Raw genomic sequence first — 20,709 nt, 5'->3', positions numbered from 1 at the left:
AAAAATAAATGATAATGGGACATTTATCGTGAAAATTATCGATATACTGATGTATATAAATGACAATAAAACACTTTGAACTTGAGTGTTCTCTTGAGTGTTCTTTGAACAGTGCTGTCGCCCAGTCTTAGTTTATATCATGATATAGCGTGTGTTTGAATACGTGTAAGTGTGTTGGTTTAATAATTTAATCTGTCGACTTTCTCTGTTTTAGATCCATGTCAGCTATTGATAATTCATAATTTACAATGACAACGCAATCTATTTGAAAACTAAATCTTTGAATTTGGACCTTTTCCCTATTTTGTAACTTTAATTAGAGCAAATAATTTACCAATAATAAAAAAAAATCGTGCATCCCGTAGGCAAAGTCAATTAGTTGTGTTCTAGTGCTGTGCCTTATTATCAGTAACTACTTTCCACTTCACACTCACAATACATGACAAACACGACACAAAATTGTAAATCCCTTAAATAGTGTCACCATAAATTGAATTGGTGATTGGCTAAAGTGAGTATAATATAATTAATAATAAACTAACAAGCAGTGGGTCAGTCTTGAGGAGCTTGATTTTCCTTGACAACTTAAGTCTCCTGTTGTGTGAGGGGTTCAGGAGGTGGAGATCGACTCCCCACTCCACGCTGCAGGATTCCCAGCCTTGTTAAATGATGTTCAAATCTGGCGAAGGGGGAAACCTCACCAGGAATCTGATTTAATTTGCGAAAACCGCAGCAGCACCAGAGAAGTGGGCCCGTTCAAAAAAAAATTGCCTCATATATACCTCAGCCATTACACAATCGTGTGAAGTAATCATCAAACCTAATGAGTCCCGCGAGGGGGCTGCCAGTTCTATTAAGGACCCACCGCCACGTTTCACAGTCGGCAGCAGGCGTCTTCCTGTGTCCTCGGCAGGTAAAACCATCAGGATGCAGGAGAGAGTGAGAAAGGCTTTTTTATTCATTTTCCACTTCTCAGGCTCTTGCTTCTCACGTCGGGTCACCTACTTCAGCTTGGGACTAGGCCCTGGATATAAGTGATCCTGAGGGTGCCTGCATTATCAATTCCTGCTTTGTGATCGAAATATATATTTAGCCGAGGAGGTTTTACAGTGTTACATCAAATGTGGCTCGACTCTGAGGTCAGCGTTTCATTGTGTTTACCTGCTCGTCCTCACAGGTTGGTGTGAATATGCACCGCTGAGCTTTGAGTCTCATCCGCTGTTATTTTTGGAACTTTTGAGACTTTTTCCAACTAATCGAAATGTGTGTGTGGCGCGGTGTACAAAGCTGTCAACAGCTGTCAATTACTGAAAGATTCACACTCATCCTAAGTTATTGGATTGGAAAGTTTGTGATTTAAAGCGGTTTCCATTGGTGGTTTTATATATTACTTTTCACTCTACTTTTCACTTTCTTCTCCTGGGGGATAAGTCTAGAGCCGCTTCCAGACATGAACGGAACTCCAGATATTCTCCAGTAATTATCCAAAGGACTGTATATGAGAGAGTAAATGTCCGAGTCAGTCAGAGTGAAAAACTCCCCCAAAAAGAAAAACGCAAATATCTCAGGATGAAAAAAGAGGTGAAAGACAAAGATTTGAGAGCTTCACGTCTGATACTGCGCTTCGCTCTTCAGCTGCTAAATGCTCCACAGTGTTGACCAGCTAGTTGCTAACTGGGCCTGTCTGCTGTTTGGCAGTGGGTTTTTCTTAGAGCTCTGGGAGATTGCAGATATGCTGATGTTATGCAGTGTTATATTAAAAAGCTGAATTATACAGCGGTAAAAAGAATTTTTACATGTCCAAAAACAGTATTAGTGCCAACAACCTGCTGTTGTGTAGCCATCACTATGAAATAATTAACAATACCAAGCGCTATGATTGACATGTTGTCGCGATTTTTCAGACAGTTCCCTCTAATTGTAATTATTTTAGTTTCTGTGGCCAAGACAGAGCGATTCAAGCAAAAAATAACTAATAGAAAGTGGTGATGAGACACTGACCCACAACTGATCATCTAGGCAGATATCATTTATTACAGAGGCAAATGAAAATTAGTTCAACTTCATTAAGTAAAAAATTTACGAAAATAAGGTGTGATTGATGACATTTTAGCCGTGTGTGTGTGTCAGTGTGTGTGTGTGTGTGTGTGCGTGCGTTCTCCATGTAAAACCCCCGGGTTTCAGATTATTTCAACTATTTCCACTCAAATTGTTCTATAATTAAATTTATCTAAAACATGATTAAAACGCTTAATAATGTTGATGCTGTTCAAATCCAACAACACTAATTATAGGCTGATTATTCAGAATTATTGCTCTGATTAGAAAAATCCCTCTGTAGAGATCCAGCATTTCGCCACAGCGTTAAATCTCAAGCTAACATCTCCTAGCCATATTGAGAGTTTTACCATTTGGCCGTGGTGATTTGGAAATAAGGCATGGACTTAATATGCACACACATGCTGCAGGCCTGGATGGGTTTCATGCTCGTTTTCAATTCAAAGTGCTTTTTTTTCCCCGAGTATCGGTTTCTATTAATTTGTCCACCCACTCTGTCTGTTCCTCTGGAAACTGAAAACACTGGCATCAATCTGCAGCATTTCCAGTGGGAAATGGCAGCTGGCTGGACTTGTTTTTCTTGTTCCATTGCACATAATTACTTTTTTTTTTGTTCTGTTCCTGTCCTCACTGACACAGACTCAGGGTTATTACTTTAGATTTACTACCCATGATTCTGCTGTAAAACACTCTGTTTTCATTTTCAAAGATGGACCACCGCACTGGTGGGCCCGAAATGTCTTCTTCCTTCACAACAGACACACTCATCCGCCCTGTGTCCCAAAAAAAAGCTGTAACAAGCCAGAATAATCAAAACTTACAAAATAATGTCACAACATATCTCTAACATCTACACAATTTCCCAGAAAATGAAGTCCAATCTCAGGAGGTAAAATTGGCCAGATTTCTTCCCGTCAATACAACAATTCTGTGGGATTTTGCCAAAGACGAACGGTTCTCTCAATCAAATGCGGTGAATCTCAGCCAACGGCGTCCACATCTCTAAATGAATGTTAAAATGGAACCTAAAATGAAGCCTAAAGGACAATTCGGGCGGACCAAATTATACGCTTTACCCTCATTTCAATGAGTTGGGTCTGCTCGCTCCATTGTAATGCAAACTGGAGGGCCATACGAGCGCACAGAGAATGGATTGGAACAATGATGAAAGTGCCCGCTGTAAGAATCAGGACAGCTGTCAGGGTGTACATTTAGCAGTTAAGGGGAGAGATTTTAATGAAATGCAGCTATGTGTGTGAGACAGAGACACAGACACTCGTTCTGTCTGCAGCATGTGATACAGTTTGTCATTCAGGGTCAGAGGGGCAGCTCAAACCTCCATTCCTCCCTTTAGAAACAGATTGGGCTTGTGGCTGCGTGGTTTCTTCCTTCAGGAAACAGGGGCGAGTCTAGTATTTTTTTGTTTTTCTACAATGAGGCGGCTCAGGGGGGACCAGGGGGCCTGCGAGGGGTTGTCTACAGCCTTTCAAGACTTCTATTATTGCTACAGACGACATCCCATGTCCTTATACTTCAAAATATATATAACTGAATGTGTTGATAGCAAGAGGAGCGACGTGTGGTCTGTTGTGAGGAGTGTCTCTCCTCTGATTCCACATCACAAATCATGCAGCTATCGACAGCCCTGTGATCCAAAAGTGTTAGACAATGTCAGACTGACAGCAGCCAGGTGCCTCCCCCTGGTGCCCCCCAGGAGCCAATCATATTTGAGGGAGGGGCAGTGCCCCCCCCCGTGCCACCCCTACAGACCACCCCTGCCTTGGGACAAGAATAGGGGCAGAATTTACATCTTCTAAGGTATTGTGAAACAATGTGCTTGAACAATTTTAGAAAATATATTCAAAATATATTCAAACAAGAAATGGCTTAAATATGCACCTTACTGAATCAGGGATTGTGCATGAATGTTTCTTGTATAATTGGTCCCTCTGTTTAAACTGTGGCCCCCGATTTAGAAAAATCCTAGAACTGCAGAGGCTTCATATATCTGAGAAAACGGTTTTAGTTTTGTTACACGATCAAAAAATTAAATCTGACTATGATTGTGTGCATTACTCATCCAGTTAACTGTAGAGCAGTCTGTTATTTTAACATTTACCTAATCAATCATTACATCTACCTATTGTTTTATTAGTCCGACCAACAGTCCAAAACTCAGATGTTCAGTTTAAGGCATAGTAAATAAATCAAATAAAATTCATCCACAAATCAGAGAATAGAGACAATTAATTGATTGTCAAAACAGTTCCAGGTTCATTTCCTTTCAATTGTCTCATCAATTACTCAACAAATCATTTCAGCTCTATTGGCGACAAAGTTTAAACGTTCGCTCAAACTCCAGCAAACTAACTTATTCTATTCCTTCACCCGACAGCTGAACCTCACATCACATCCAGTTTTATTAAAAGAACCCGACTTGAAACATTTGTTTTCTACAAAATATATTCATATAAAAAAAAAAAAGCCAGAGCCAGAGTGCCGTGTGTACTCATACAACAAATGCACAGCCACCACTGCACTTCTCAGGGAATCAAAACACAGAAAAGGCTTCTTTGGATGCATTGCTTTTCTCTGCTGCCAACTTTCCCTTGTGCTGTGGCTAAACCCAACATGGTGTAGAGGATGCATGCTTCTTTTATTTTATTTTCAGCCCCCTGCCTCCTTCTCCTCCACTACACCATTCCTTTGGGTGTTTGTGCAGTGTCCCTTAGTTACCGGATAAGAGACCCACCAGCTCAGAGAGTTAAAAGCCTGCCCTGTCCCACTCACACAAACAAGACCATCAATAATTCACCCTCATCGGGAAGCATTATCTAACGGCCTCATGAAAATTTAAAAGTTTGTGGGTGACAATATAGAACCAGAAAGAAAGTGTTCCACTCCAGGTGGCAACGGACATGTTTAAGTGGAGGCAGAGAGAGACTCGTCTGCAAGGCTGATTTCACCAGTGCACATGAAAGACAGACTCCTCTCTGAAACAAGTGATAGTCAATGAGAAGACACATCTGCAATCCACTGTGTGTGTGTGTGGGTGTGTACGACTGTGTGTGTGTGTGTGTGTGTGTGGGTGTGTGTGTGTGTGTGGATGTGTGACTGTGTGTGTGTGTGTGTGTGTGCGACTGTGCAGCACACAGAGGTGGAAGCGTTTGCTTGGCTGTATTAACGCCCAGGCTCATTCTCATTGACAGTGAAATCCCTCTAAGCCTGGATCAATTACACCCCGCTCTGCTGTAATTAAAATGTCCCAACAAAGGTCTTAGGAGCACAGGACAGAAACCTGCCCATTGAAAATAAGCTCAGTCCAATCTATAGCACCATCTCCAGGAAAATAGTTTGAGATTGAATTCGGGCTTTCTGCCGCAATAAGCACAAAAGGTGTCCGAGCGTGGCTGCTGGGCTCACAAATAATGCTTTTAAATCCCCCAATAAGATTTTAGATAATGTTCAAAGTGCACGGGCTCACACGAAATACAATAACCGTTATATGGTACATTTATAAAGCGTTCGCCACCTAACAACACAAAGGAAAACCTCTGCTTGTTTGTTTGGACCTTAACTACAACAAAAACTAATTATTTGTTACCTCTGATTTCTGATTATGCTCGGCTGAGAAATGACAGAATGCTTATGGGTCTCCTAATTAAAACTCAGCGGTGAAGTGATTAGCAATCACAACTGCACTCTTCAAATATCACGATCTGATTTGCTTGGCTGATCAACAACAACCGTCCTTCTCTCGCTGCATCTCACAGGGTCCGCAGTCACTCTCTCTCTCTCTCCGTGTGTGTGTGTGTATATTAATAAGGCCCCTGAAATGGAGGGGGGGGGGGGGGGAATCAGCACAACTCCACGAGAAAGGGCTCAGCTGAATTTTCTATATCTCATAATTTCTGATTTTTTTTTTTGCCAGGATGTCATTTATGTGTCAGCAATCATCAAACAGATTACACACCGCCAATGAGGAACGCTTCAATGTTTTGGGTTGTACAATGATAATTCGTCATAGTATGAACCCAGAGTATAAAATATCAGGAACAGTTACTTATGGCAGCCGCGGAAATGGAAGTTGAAAGCCGCTCCCTCGTTGCGTCGAGGAGGGACCGTTCCACAGACGCGGAGAGAGAGAGAGCAAGATGGCTGACTGCACTGACACATTTTGAAAGCGGGCCTCGCCAGCCTAGGTAATAGATTCTCTCTGCCGCGCGACTCCCACCGCTTCTCATCTTCTGTGACAACGCCTGCCAATCAAAGCCCGGGGAACGTTCAAGGGCTTTGACAATATCTCCTCACCTTGAAAACACATTGACTTCATCACAAGACACCAAGTAACACCAAGTAGGCATCAAGAAAAGCCATTAGACGAGGCACTCGTATAACTGGCAGGCTACAGGTGCAGCTAGTGCAGCTCCCTGAAGATTGGCTTTTAAAGTATTCTTTCTTTACGTGAAGACACGACGACGACAACAACAACAACAACAACAAGAAATGCCAGCAATGCCGTGGGAGGTGACATTTAAATGTTGGAGAGAAAAAGAGGACTGCAAGAGAGGAGCACTAAATGTGGAGGGCTGTCATGATCCTTTTTAAGAATTTGCAGCAAAGCCGAAGTAAATAAATGTACTTAAAAATATATAGATATATTTAATTTAGCCTTTCAATGCACTAAGTAACTCGTTTCTCATGTGGAAGCTCTCAGAGTTCAAGCTGCCTGTCACATGTGGACCCCCTGTACATTACTTATTTGGAAATGGGTGTCAGTGAGTACCTGTTCCCATTTCCCTCTATGCTGTGCAAAATGAAAAATAACAACGTTACACGAAATCAGAAAAAGGTGATTTACATTTTTATACGATTCATGAGGACAGGGATCGGTTTCTCCGCAGTGAAGCATGGCCCCGGCCTCCATTTGTGGGATAATTATATGATACTATTTAGGAATTTGAAGAGGAGAGAAGCATTTCCAAGCTGAAGACTGATGACCTGTCCGATACACCTAATACCAACACAAAGCTGTCAGCCTTTAATCTGCACACTTCCTCTGACCTGGACTGTGACAGAACCAAATAAAGCACACTATCTCCGAATCCCCCCGAGACGGAGCAGTGTCCTCATATGCTAATGTCCGCCAGTGTTGGAGGAGAAGCTGCGAGGGCGGCCCAGACAGCTCACAGGTCAGTGCTAATCTTCTGATATATGGAGCCTAAAGACCCGGGACACATCCATCACACGCCGCCGACGGCTCCCCAACTGGGAGAGATCTGCACGCACCAAAGGGTTAACACACACCCCAAAGAGACCTCTGATGATCCATCACTCAAGAAACCAGCCTCCCTTTGAGCAGAGCGTCCTTTAACAACACCGTTGGTAGCTTGCTTTAGCGAAGGCTCGGCGGAGAGCGCGCACGGAGCCAGCGTGAGTGCCAGACCAGAGCTCCCAGTCTGTCCCAGTTAACTGTCATTTTAAACACAGAAGGTGGTGGTATGGGAGGGGATTTTTTTTTTTCCTCTCTCAGACGGTTTTTCCCAGTGAAAAGGAGCGAGACCATATATCCATCCATCGGGGTTAACTACCCTAACGCATAATCATTCGTTTCAGTCATCTGTCTCTTTATTTTTGAGGCGAGCCACAAAATAGCTACGATGGTTTTTTTGGGAGTTAAATGAGATACTCGCTCCAAAGTACTTTGTTAAATAAACAAAATGGCCTTTTCCTTTTTTTATATCCAATCCTCTCTTTCCTTATTTTCCCCTCTTCTCTCTCTGGTTAACGGGACAAATGACAACGACAAGAGTGCAGCTTCCATTCAGAGTCTGTATGGTGGAGGCCTCTCCTCAGCTTCAGTGGGAATTGTCAGATTTGGTGTCAGCCCCTCCGTATCAGATACTCCTTTCTAGACTCTAGACCATTTTGTAGCAGCAGCTCTTACCCAGGGAGAAACTCATCCTGGAAGGAGCCCCGATGCCAATTTCTCCAGGGATAGAGGCCTCAGCAGAGCAGAATGCATGTACCTCTCCTCTTCAGCAGCCTTTTAATAATCCGAACAACCGGGCCTCGCCTCAGCACACCACAGCATGCTCTCCACTCCCCTCTGCACTTTTCCTTGACTCGACAAACTTACTGCACTTGCTTCTTTTTTTTTTGGGGTTGCTTTTTTTCTCCATTTTGAATCGCCCCCTGCTCTCCCCTCCTCCTCATACACGACGCAAAGAGCCCGGCTACCTGGGCTTGTGTCAGAAGGCGTTGTAGGAAACACAGGAAACCGTCGACTGATGTCAGGTCAGCACAACAGGAGGAGAGAAAAAAAAAGAAGAAGAAGAATCGCGCCATTCATCTGAAAATGCACTTAACACCGGAATACCTCTAACAGATGTAAAGAGTATTTCTCTGCTAAGACCAAACCCAATCAGAAATGCCCCGTGTACCATTATTCATCCCTCCCTCCCTCCCTCCATCCACCCCCCCCCCCCTTCTGTCCATTTGTTTGTCCAACTTTTGCACAGCGAGCGTGTCAGAGGAATTGAACAAGACAGCTGTCAAACCCGCCCGTCGTGAGTGAAGATGGCAGGTGAGGTCCTGTTTTTTTTTCTCTCTCTCTCTCTCTCTCTTCCTCCCTCTCTCTCTCTCTCTCTCTCTCCTCCCTGCTCTCCCACCCTCTTTCCCTAAGTTTCGTGACGTTATTTGGACGGAACAAAGGGAAGAGAGACGGGGAAGGAGCGAGCTGGCAGGTTGGGGAGCAGTTGGCTCGTGTTATTACCCAGGAGCGGGATGACCATGAAGGGGCCACCGACCCCTCCTGCGCTCCCATTGGCATTTACATTCCCTGTCTCTGTGTAATAACATGTCACACGCTGCACCTTCTTTCACTATTAACCTATCCTGCTCCTATTTTCAAAGTGAGGGCGAACACGGGGCGAAAAACACATAAAAGAAGGGCTTCTCTTTTTTGGTTTCTCTTTGCGCTCATTAGAAATGTGTTTATTATTTTTATTTTGTATCAAACTGAAGATTGCAAGGAACCTTAGGGCCATGCATTACAAGAAGAAGAAGAAGAAGAAGAAGAAGAAGAAGAAGGAAAAAAAAAGATCCATCAACATAAACAGCGTCTTGTCGCATTCTTACTCTGACAAACAACAGCTGCACAAAATGGGAAATAAATATTATCTCTGCGACAGAAAAAACAATCAGACACCAGTAGGTAGTCGGCGCTCTCTCCACGGGGCTCGGATCCTCTGCGTCTTTACATAATGCACTCACTGAATGTGGAATTGAGGCATTTAATTCTTCTGCGGGCAAACAGCTCGAAAAAACAAATTCTTTTTTAAGCATTTCAGATGAGGAGTGCTGCATGCGGTCAAAATTACCAGTCAAAATGTGTAAACAGATTATTTTTTTTAATTCAGCAACTTATTTATGCTTTTTCTTTTTCCTCAGCACAGACGCTGGAGAGATGCAGAACGTGGTTGACGTTTGATGCTCAACCCGGGAAAAACTGTTTGGGGGGGGGAGAAATATTTTTTAACATGACTACGTCTGAGTGGCGTCCAACATCTCCACTAAACACACAGCTTCTGGTGGTAGATTATGGCCAACAAATTCTCCCCATCCACACTCAATCTGCTTCCAACACAAACACTTGCTTCTCACACACACACACACACACACACTGTTAACTGCAGTGTCCAGCAATCCTGTGACTAGCCTCCACCAGCAGCAGCAGCAGCAGCAGCAGCAGCAGCAGCAGCTCCCCATCAGAACAAAACTGCTCAGAGGAAGGGGGCTGGTAGCTCAAGTTCTCCCTATTGAAATGCAGACACTTTGATATGGAAATTGGCAGTTAAAAAAACCTGCGAGAATTCACACTAGCACGCATTGAAACCATTTGCGCAATGTGAGATGTGATGGCACTTCCTCTCAAGACAACGCAGACAAATGGACCAAACCAGCACTTCTGGGGGGTGCGGGCGAGAGATGGAGCGGAGGTAGAGAGAGAGAGCGATGGAAGGAGAGGGAGAAGGGAGAGGGGTGGGAGGCAACAGAACATTTGCGACCCCCCCCCCCTCCTCCCACCCCTCTCTCTTTCTCTCTCTCTCTCTCTCTCTCTTTGAATTCCTACCATCCAACCGTCCCAGCATTTGTGTCGAGAAGCTGCCTGAGCTGAAATGCAGGGTTTTTCAAATACCAACATCTAAATTCACCCCCCCCTCCCAAAAAAAAAAACATCCCATTATAAACTGCAGGCAGGGGAGGAAGTGACCTTTCCTCCTCGGGAACCACTGATGGGTATGTCAGGATTTCAACAAAAAAAACAAAAAACACACATTCACCAGCATCCCCAGCCGAGGAGCACTTTCTGGTCCTTCTGTCTCCTGACACAGAAACTTGCTCGCCGCTGTTGGAAAATATGGCAGCGAGACAAATTTGTCACGACCTGCATATTGCGCCTTATATAATGCTGCAGTTTTCGGTCATTACAATGGTGCTCGTTTGCTTTCATGACCAAAAAACTAGCTGGGAAGCCGTCGCCTGTACCTCCCTGTGTGAAGCCTGTTATATAAGGACGTGTCCAAGATGCTCTCAGTCTCCAAACTTGTCAGTATATGACTTATATAAGGTTGCAGCACTGTCCTGACTGGGCTTTGACATTATGGATTATGTGCTAATGTTATTTGAACTTGATATTTCCGTCCGACACGAGCCGTGCACTGCTGTCCTGGGCCTTTTTTTTTTAAGCAGAAGTGTATGTGGCCCTATTTCTAAAAGCCTCACGTGAGAGTGAGATATGGCTCCCTCAGCCTGTAAAAACTGTGTGTGTGTGTGTGTGTGTGTGTGTGTGTGTGTGTGTGTGTGTTAGTGTGTGTCCCATCATCACACATGGCTGGCTCAGGTCTGTGAATTATACATGCTCCGTGAAATGATCTTATTTTATAGCCGCAAAATGGAGCACTAAATGGAGACAGCAACTGACGTGCAGCTACTTAGCTCCTGGTCTGGTCCTGGGCTGGGTGGAGATTGTTTGTGTGAGTTCTGGATTTCTCGCCCGATGTTATCACGCTGATCATCATCATCGTGCAATCGCTCACAAATCAAGTCCCGTTCGGTTGCACAGGCTTTAGATTCACATCCAGGAGCTGCACAACTTCAATAAATCATAATCCCGTTTGAGTCCTTTTCAAACATCTGAAATCTGGAGAATTGCGACTAAATTTGCCTTGTGGATGAAAATGCACCTTTTTCCAAGGCTTTCAATTTAAATTGCATATCAGGCAGATTAGCTCAAATCTACATTGGGATGATCCTTGTGGCCAATGCAACTTCGTGTTAATTAAAAGTCTGCAGGCTACAGACCCAGAAATAACATTATACACTACAGGGCTGTGTATCGATTCCCTCGCAACAGTTTTAAACTGCTGGAGGAGTCCGTGGGCCCGCTCCCTGACATTTTCCTCGTCCTTTCTCGGGAGTGTAAATAAATGGTATCGATTCCGCAGAGGTAGAAGCCAGCATCTCTGGAAACACTCAAAACATCCGCTTTTTTAAAGGCTACTTACCGCGGGTGCTCCGTGCCAAAAATATGGATGCCGGCTCGCAGTGTGAATTTTAGATCAACACCAGGAGCCCCCCTCCTCCGGTCTCCTCTCCTCCTTTTCAGAAGAGGCCCCCAGAAACTAAGCGGCGGGTCGCACAAAGACGGCTGGGGCTCGGCTGCATGCTCCACGTTCCTCACTGCGCACGGATGGCGGGGTTTCCCGTGGCAGGTATCTGGGCTTCTTCCAGCCGGCACGTCCGACACCGGGCCGATAGCTCCATGTCGAGGTGGGTCTGTTCAAAAGTAACGCTCGGTGCCTCCTCCTCCTCCTCCTCCTCTCCTCAATGTGTGCGTGCGCCCGGGCTCCTTCCGACTGGAGCGATACGCGCAGACTGCAAAAAAAACACGGGATCACTTCAAGGAGACGAGATGCGCCCCTGCGAAAAAACTCCGAGCACGTCTCCTAAACACACACACAGACAGACACACACTGTCAAGTCTGCCCGAGTCTCCGGCGGCCTGGCTCACACCGAGGTGTTATAGGACTTGTTTAGTCGGCCCCTTTTTCCGCGCTGCGCTCCTGCTCGTTCCCTCCGCGCCTCCTCCACACGCCGTGCAGACAGTCGGAGCTACAGCCGGGACTGGAGGCGAGCGAGGCGGGGAGAAGCGGCGCACCGGTCCCCTGCTCTGCAGCAGCTGGCTGTGGAGCTGCGCGGAAAACCCGGAGCGGATCGTCCGGCAGGGCGCGGACCGGAGCCTCTGGGTGCTAATTATGACAGCTCCCCAGTAAAGGGACAGTCCACCCAAAAGTGAAAATTCACCCATTATCTGATCACCACTATGCCGATGGAGGGGTGGGGGAGTTGTTTGAGTCCTCTAAGTGCTTTAGGAGTTTCAGCGTTGCAGCCGAATCCAATACAGTTGATGTAAATGGGGACCACTTCTTACTTCCCACCCCATACCGCTCCTGTGGTGTCATCCAAGTGTCTGTGAGCCCCAACATTCAAAATTTGAATCGGAAAAAAACGGCTTCATTTTCACCATGATTTAAGCCTGAATGTCCTCTACCAGAAGTAGAGATGCTAACGTAAATGCCCTTGGGGCGAGAGCTCGTGGGCATTGTGTCTGTGCGAAGGTGACCGCGGCTCCAGAGGAGGATACCAGTGGACGTGCAGGCAAAAGACGTGGTGTAAAGATGGTGTAAATGATGCCGTTTCCAGTCGAATATGAATGTCGGGGCTCACAGACACTTGGGTGACACTACATGAGCAGTATGGAGGCGTTCATGAGTCCCCAGTTACTTCAATTGTATTAGATTTGGCTGCAACGATGTTTACCCCTGAAACTCCCCCCAAAAATGTGTGGACTCAAACACTTCACTCACCTCTCCATCGCCATAGTAGTGAGCAGATAATGAGTGAATTTTCAGTTTTGGGTGAACTATCCCTTTAAGCCCTGATATTCAAGGTTCAGTGTGTAAGATCTAGGTGGATTGGATCTATCGGCAAAAATTGAATATAAATTAATCCTTGTGATGTTTTCACTATTGTTTTTTATCTAAGTTTTACAAATTGTTGTTTTATTTACCCCCGGAATGGCCCCTTTTATATTTAAATACTTAAAATTTACACCAGGTGTGGGTCCTCTCTACTGATGCCGCCATGTTTTCTACAGTAGGCCAGACTGGACAAACTAAACACTTTGAGTTTTAATGACAACTGAAGGCTCCACAGGTTCTCTGTCATGTTTGGAAGGGGAGGGTGAGGTGAGAGGTGTTCAGCTGCAACATGCAACTTCACCACACTGAACCTTTAAAAACGTTATCTCATGTGTTCATATCTCGTGTTAAGGCATAAACAAGTGCAGCTGTATTTTAGCCAAGCTTCTGGACTCAAACAATCCACGTTTGATCGTCGTGAAATCAGAATTCCCCGCTGATTAATCAGGAGAACAGTGTAAAGAGAGCAAGAGCGCTCATTAGCAAAAACATGTTACTGAAAGCAGCTCATGTAAAAGACACACTTATTCTAATGCTCTTATAAATTCAGTAGTGCAGCCAGTGGTTTGTATGTGGACAATTAGTGTAATATAATACAGAGAACAAACAAAACAAAGTACTGGGGCAGAAAGAAGATTTGTTTTAATCGGGTGACTCCAAAGTCTTTGTGGATAAAGTAATAAATGCAAAAATGTCTCCTAACGATGTGAAATCGTCTTTTATTACTTTTTTCGAATTAGAGGAACTTTGTATAACAACGCCGGGTTATCACAGAGGGGAAACTTGAAACTCATTCTATAACATTAGAATCAACTTTAGTGCCATCGCGCAAACGGCAACAAAGTGAATATAAACGTATGTAAAAGTAACTGAATGAAAAGTGGAGGGCAAACAAAACGTCTATTACTACAAAGGATCACTCGTTTCTGAAATCTCTGCAAACGTTGCTGCATCTATATTTTACAAGTGTTTAATGATTTATCAATATTTTGTCATTGTTTAAGAGAAAAATGCAAATATTGTCCTGCTCCAGCTTTTTAATTGTGAGGATTGTCTTCTTGTCTTATTTGACAATTGACTGAATATTTTTAGATACTCTGAAGATGTCACATTGAGCTTTAGATGTGAACTTTCTAGTCTTTTATAGATCAATCTATGAATCTATTGGTCAAAAACCATTCATTAATAATGAAAGTAAGAATGCAGAATAAAGAAGTGGTGAGGCATAGTATGTAGGATTGTAATAAAGGCTCCAATATGTGCAGAAGGAGTCAATGCGGATGTACGTCAGTGACTTGGGTGTGATATCATGGAAATAGCCGATGAATGGTGTTTACAGTGGGATGAGTCTGGCTATGTCATGTACAGTGTAACTGCCAATCGAGTATGTAATATGTTCACTGTAATATAATTCCTGGGGAGGAACATGGCGAGGATTAACCCTCAACCTCAACCTTGTAAAAAAATAAATAAATCCAGAAGTCCTATAATCAGACACATGCACCTAAAGTCCCGGTATAATCAGTTCGTCAGAGCAGATGCTGACACACGTTTTGGGTAAACATCCATCCATATGTTCGTGGCAAAGATATTGCAATATTCAGCGCCTCCCTTTGAAATCTACTCCTGTCGACATGGAAAAGCATCTGCAGCGGGATTTAAACTGCGGCGCATTACAATCCTTCACTGAACCCCTGGATAATACTGCTAATAACATATAGCCATGGATATATTTAAATATGGGTAATTTCATTTACGTCCTTTGTAAAAGTGTCACATGTTAAAACCTCTCTTGTGATTTGACAGCATGCATGTGAACACATTTTTATATATTATATTATATATTTCTTATAGAAAAGACTTTCTGTCACAACCCACCTGCAATGTATGGATATTTACATATATGTATATATGACTTTATATTTCACATATGGAAGCTTAAAGAACCTTCAGAGTGTTTTATCTCCTACAATCACTTCTATTTAAACATTCACAGATTTTTTTTTGGTCCCAATGTAGATTTGTGGTTTTCCTCGTGTTCCAAGCTGCAGATTTCTTTTAATCTCTGTGTGGTATGAAAATCAATAGACAAACTCTTAAAACATGTTTGAGCTAAATGCAACATTATTTTGTTCCTGCCTTCTAACTATCGGATTCTGCAGAGTGGTTTGCAAATTGAATAGCTTGTATAAACCTTTTGCAGCAAATGGGCTATAAAATGAAAAACAACATTGATTTCACATTTTTTGATCAAAACTCCGGCTTATTTCCTCATATGACCTTTTTAGTGCTGTGAATATTCAGTGAAACAATCTGCATTACTCATCCTTGAAGCTGGATTATGTTGCCTAGTTGATATTTGTGAGGCAAAAGGAAATAAATCATAAACTACTTAATGTCCCACTGGAAAATTCTAAGATTGTGACTGGGGATAAAGAGGCTGTGCATGTGTGCGTTTGTGTGTTGAGGCCAAAACGAAGTCACCATGTCGTGCTACACAAGTCCTTATAAGAATATTTGGAAAATGACACACACATTTTTCAAACCACATGGTCTTTATCTTGGGTCGTTGTGTTTTTACTGAACAAAAAAAACACTGTTATGCAAATATCTTTGTATAATGTATTGCCACAGTTTCCACAGGCTCTTGGCTTTAAGTGAGAAAAATTATCCAGATGCAAAAAAGGAATTTTCTGTTGCACTGACCCGGCCTCCTTCTTTCTTTTGAGCCCACCATGGCTTCTTTGTCGGGTACAATGGAAAGGGGGCAAAGTGAATCCTGATTTTACGGTCATGAATGGAGACCCGATCGGCGACTGACTCAAAACCTCCCCCCCAAAAAAACATAAAACCAAAACTGAGATTACTGGCTGAGATTCGGCTTCTGTCGATGAAATTACACTTCAAAGCTGCAAAAAGCCCCTTAGGATTTTTTAGTGTAAGCTGCAAAACATTAGCATCAAATTGCCATTTTCGAATAAATATGATATAATCTTAATGACAAAGTGGACAACAACATGTTTGTGTAAAGATCTTTAATTATTCAGTCATGATTTGTTGACTGTCGGCAGCTGCGGGCTACATGCGATACTTCTGTCTCACAAATACAGCAACAAGAAAAAAAGAATGTACTTCAGTGTTCTGATTTATGTGTCACTACGCAGAGGCTATCATTAGAAATCATTAGACCTGTGATATGCCATCGCCGCGCCGCACACTAATGCTTTATGAGATGTGTAATGTCAACCTGTGCTGAGCTACCAGCTGTGTCCCTATTGTGAGCAGAGGGATCTCAGCACAGCCACCTTTCTGCTCAGGAAACAGGACATTTTTGACGAGCTGTCTGGGCTCCGTCATTAAGCCTCTAAATATCCTGCGAACTTTCTGTCGTCATTTGTCGACAATCAACCCGCTGGAAGGAAAATGATCTGCTCAGCTGGAAGCAGGTTTATGGCAACATTTCCCTCCGTTTTTGTTGTAAGTTCAGCCCCATGCAGCTTTCTTTTGAACATGATATTTTACTGTTAGTCGGAGCTTTCACTCTTCCCCAACACAACACCTATTTTTAGATCCTTACTTTCCAGCGCTGTAATAAAAGAGCCACCTCGGTCGAGCAAATGCAGGCGTCGGACGTATTTGCCTGAGAAAAGTCCATCTAAGAACAAACACTTTGGAAATATTAATATCTTAAATATCACTTCACTTTTCGTCCCTTCGTGAGCCAAAGCACATAGCCAGGTCAGTGGTCTCCGTTACACGTGGCTTCAATAAAAAACAGTCCCCTGGCCGCACAGGGGAAATGTGAATTTGGGTCAAATTCACCAGGTGGAAAGCGAGAGGATTATAGTGCAGAGCTCGCCTGCTTTCCGTGGCGTAGTTTTACATAATAAAGAATATCCAAGTAAAAGAAAACAGATGTAATGATGCTGATCCACTGGCACATATTCCTATTTAGAAAAACAATGTTTATGTATGGCCTACCACTGAAAGTGTAAACTCTCTGTTTCACTTGAACTGACCCAGGAGAGCCCGGCTCGCTGGGGTTTTGTTCACTGTGGTCAGTGCAGCATATATGTAAACACACACAGCCGGCCCTTGTCTCGGTTTTTTTGAGGGACTGATGAAGTTCTCAGAAAACGCTTGGCTCTGCTCTTTCGCAGCAGCCTGTCATTCCTGCCTGTGTTCAGCCGTGCAATCCAAACCCAGCGGTGACAGCACGCAAGGACTAAAAGTGATATGCAGTTTTTGCTGCTGACTCGCGTAGAGAGTATAGATACATTTTACCGTGTGAGATCAGACTTTATTGAATCAGGAAACTTCATGCCGTAAATTATAGGTCTTTATGAAGCTACGGTTTAAGCCATGTTGAAGTTATAGCAGTGAGGAAACACCACACTCCCTCGTTTCTCCTCCCTCACGCTTGAATCCCACATTTGACCATTGTGCTTGCTTTTTTAATTTGTGTTAATCAGCGCCGGGGAGAATAAATGACCATGTATGTAAACTACGTCACCTACAATTGACAATGATTGCTATGTTTTTCTTTGCGCTCAGTTTTATGTCAGACAAAATGAAACCTCCTATACTGGTTTATCCTGTTCAGCACCACGTGAAGATTTGTGTTAGCTTCATTAGTTATTCATCTATTACAGTGTCTCATACATGGCAATGCTACACACAATGATTTGATATATTCATGCTGCTTGTTCCTTGCAACAGAATCTCCAGACGACGACAGGCCACATGCATTTAAATGCAACGTCATTTCCATTTCTTCTGAATCCAGACTTCAAATGTTACGATGGATTATGGGAGTGATAATTAGATTTTCTTTTTGATGGCAGAGTTTTTTTTTTTGCAGCCACAGCGACCCCACAGACAGACACGGCCTCAGCATTCAAATTCCTTCACCTCTCTACATGGTGCCTTTGATTCTAGTCCTCGCGTGCTTTGTGTGTGTTCCCCCACCAAATGTGCCATTCAGATTACGGACAAAAAACCTCATGTAATAACGTGTGGTGTTTCAACAAACATTCATGCGGTAAATAAGAGGGTAGCTGGGAATGCTGTGGTAAATACTGTAAGTCCTGAGTCATTATTAGGTGGTTTTGCTCATTAAGATCAAAAGCCGCAAATTCAAAGACAATTTCAGACCTTCAAGGGGATAAGCCATTTATTGGATGGAGAAAAAAACAAAATCAAAAGAACTAGACCGGGTTTCCTGAGGATTTTCTCTGGGATTTGATGTCTGCTCTTACGCAGACAAACAAATTCAAAGTTTTTTTTCCTGCACCCATGCTGCATCCATTTCCCAGCCTGTTGGTTAGAGCAGTTTTCTATAGTTTTGTAATCATAGGGAAGCATGGAAAAGGGTGGGAAGTATCATGATCTTTATAGTCATGACATGCCGGTTCCCATGACGGACCAGGCTCGATTACAAGGCTCAGCCGCAAGTGTACTCCACCACAGTCATGATAAGACGATGCCTTCATTCAATCAGGACCTGGAGAAATGGTTTGCACCAGCTCTTCAAATCCTTAGATTGTTTGTACAGTCCCATCTATACATCCTCAGTTATTACTAGAGCTATAGTTTCAAACATATTTAATAAATCAGGCTTCACCATCTTAACTAAAACTGTTGTAAGGAAAAATCTCTAGCATCCAACATCCAATCAGAGGAGTTCAACATATGCAATGTAAATTCCAAGAATAGCAAATTTAGGAAACAAGTAAAATAGATAATTACCAACCAATTATGAGTATTACTTATTTTACCAATAAATGCATTGAGCGAGATATGTTTCTAAGATGTGAAGTTTAAAATTAGTGAAAATTATCCGGTTATTGTTATGCTAAGCTAGGTGACAGAGATTCTAATCACATGTCAGCTTACGTGTGTTTACCATATTTTTCTTCACCTGACTGAATAGATTACAAAATGTATTGATATGTCAGCATGTGATGGCTAATGGTAGTTTTTGCTAACATTAGCTCTTCAACAGTTGGCTACACTTGTTCTAAATATCTAGGCTACTTAAAATTTTAATTATCTTTATGTAAGAACTAGTTGTTGAAGTAATTGCTCGGCACAACCTGTTTTAATTAAGTGATTTATAAATCTCCATAAATGCTGACATTTGCATATTAGCAGGATGTTTGAACTTGCAAAACCCCAATCCGTGTTTGTCTGTGAGACAATTGACTAGAAGATCTACTGCATGCAATATGTTTAAATTCAATATCCCGAGCATGGAAAGATAAGTATATCGGACATCAAAATAAACACATATACACACATATTTTTTATTCTTTGCAAATTTCCCTCAAAACAACGTGAACAGCCACAGTATATACTGTCAGCCATAGTATAAATAGCTTGCTCAATTATTAATTTAGGCCTTTAAAGTTCCTGTGGAGGATGCTTTAGGTAACAGGACCATACGATATATTCTCCATTCTGGAAGGTATGCAGTCCTCCATTTTCCCCCCCATGAGACTTGTGTCGGCTGCAGACTTTGCTGACAGAAGTTATATCAAGCAGAAAATCTGACAAGCAACATGGATCCAGACTTGTCTCCTCTCTAGATCTTTTTGGCTCACAAAACCGTGTTTTTCCTCCGTCCTTGGGACGGCTGTGAAAATGCTCTTATATGGGTAAAAAGCCCCGAACAAATGAATGTAATGTACCAGAGTCGCCGCTTTCCAACTGTGTGATTTGCTCCAAAAATATCGGTGCGTCTCAGCCCTAAAACAAGCTTATCTGAAGGAGGCATCTCAACCCATGCAGGAGCATTTTAAAGCACTCGGAACATTTGTTTTAACGCAGTTTCCAATGGTGAATGTTTATCTTAGAGTGTAGTTTTAAACGTTGTTGTTGTGCAGCGAGTCTACCCTCCTCCACGTATAGGCTCAAACACCGAAAAATGGAAACAGATGCTCATTGTTTCAGTGTGAAAAGGCAGCGAAAAAAGGGACAGGAGGAAAAAAACGGATTTACAGCGTTTAGTGATTCCACTCACTGGAAGCTGATGGTTAGGTTTTCTTCACACTGTTGTGTTGTTCACTCGCCAAGTCAAACCTTTTTTTTTCAAGAAAAAATACACACAGCGGAATAAATCTATATACCACTAAAAACATCTTATAAATAATTACACTGGCAGAAAATACTGTAGCGGAATAAAGCAGTAAATTTGTTGAAACAACAACATAAAGAGGGTGGTTAACTTTGTAGGAAAGAAAAAAAGAAATGGGTCATCTTTGCGTGCCAGCAAAAGGAATCCTGTCAGTCAGGCCGGAGTTCTGGGACTGCCTCTATTTATAGTACCTCCAGCTCAGACGCATACCATACAGTTTAGCTCTGACACAAACACAGACGTGATAAATAATAAATCCGCCAAACAGGGAGATATTATCCTCTCATGGGTTGGTTGGAAGTAATTAATTTGCAAAGCAGCTCACAAGGAAAATGGGGTGAAATAAACCCTTAAAGCAGAAACACAGAATCGAGGTGGAATGTCTACCTCCTTTCTAGGATAACCATGTCTTACAGTTCTCATGAAGTACTCTTGGTTAGATCTCTGTCTAAAAAGCCGAAGCCTAAAACA

General features: G+C 42.9%; 1 protein-coding gene across 1 annotated transcript in view; it reads right to left on the bottom strand.

Annotated features, from left to right (window-relative positions):
* LOC128455176 (adhesion G protein-coupled receptor L2) overlaps nucleotides 1-12,228 on the bottom strand; it is an 87,902-nt gene extending 75,674 nt beyond the window's left edge. The window contains exon 1 of the mRNA XM_053438852.1: nucleotides 11,628-12,228. The gene's annotated coding sequence lies outside the window, so the exon portion shown is untranslated. The remainder of the gene's footprint in view (nucleotides 1-11,627) is intronic.
* Nucleotides 12,229-20,709: the final 8,481 nt, after the last annotated feature.

Source organism: Pleuronectes platessa, chromosome 13, assembly GCF_947347685.1.
Source record: "Pleuronectes platessa chromosome 13, fPlePla1.1, whole genome shotgun sequence".
Taxonomy (NCBI): Eukaryota; Metazoa; Chordata; class Actinopteri; order Pleuronectiformes; family Pleuronectidae; genus Pleuronectes; species Pleuronectes platessa.
The sequence above is the reverse complement of the archived record's forward strand: the minus strand, read 5'-3'. Positions and strand labels throughout refer to the sequence as shown.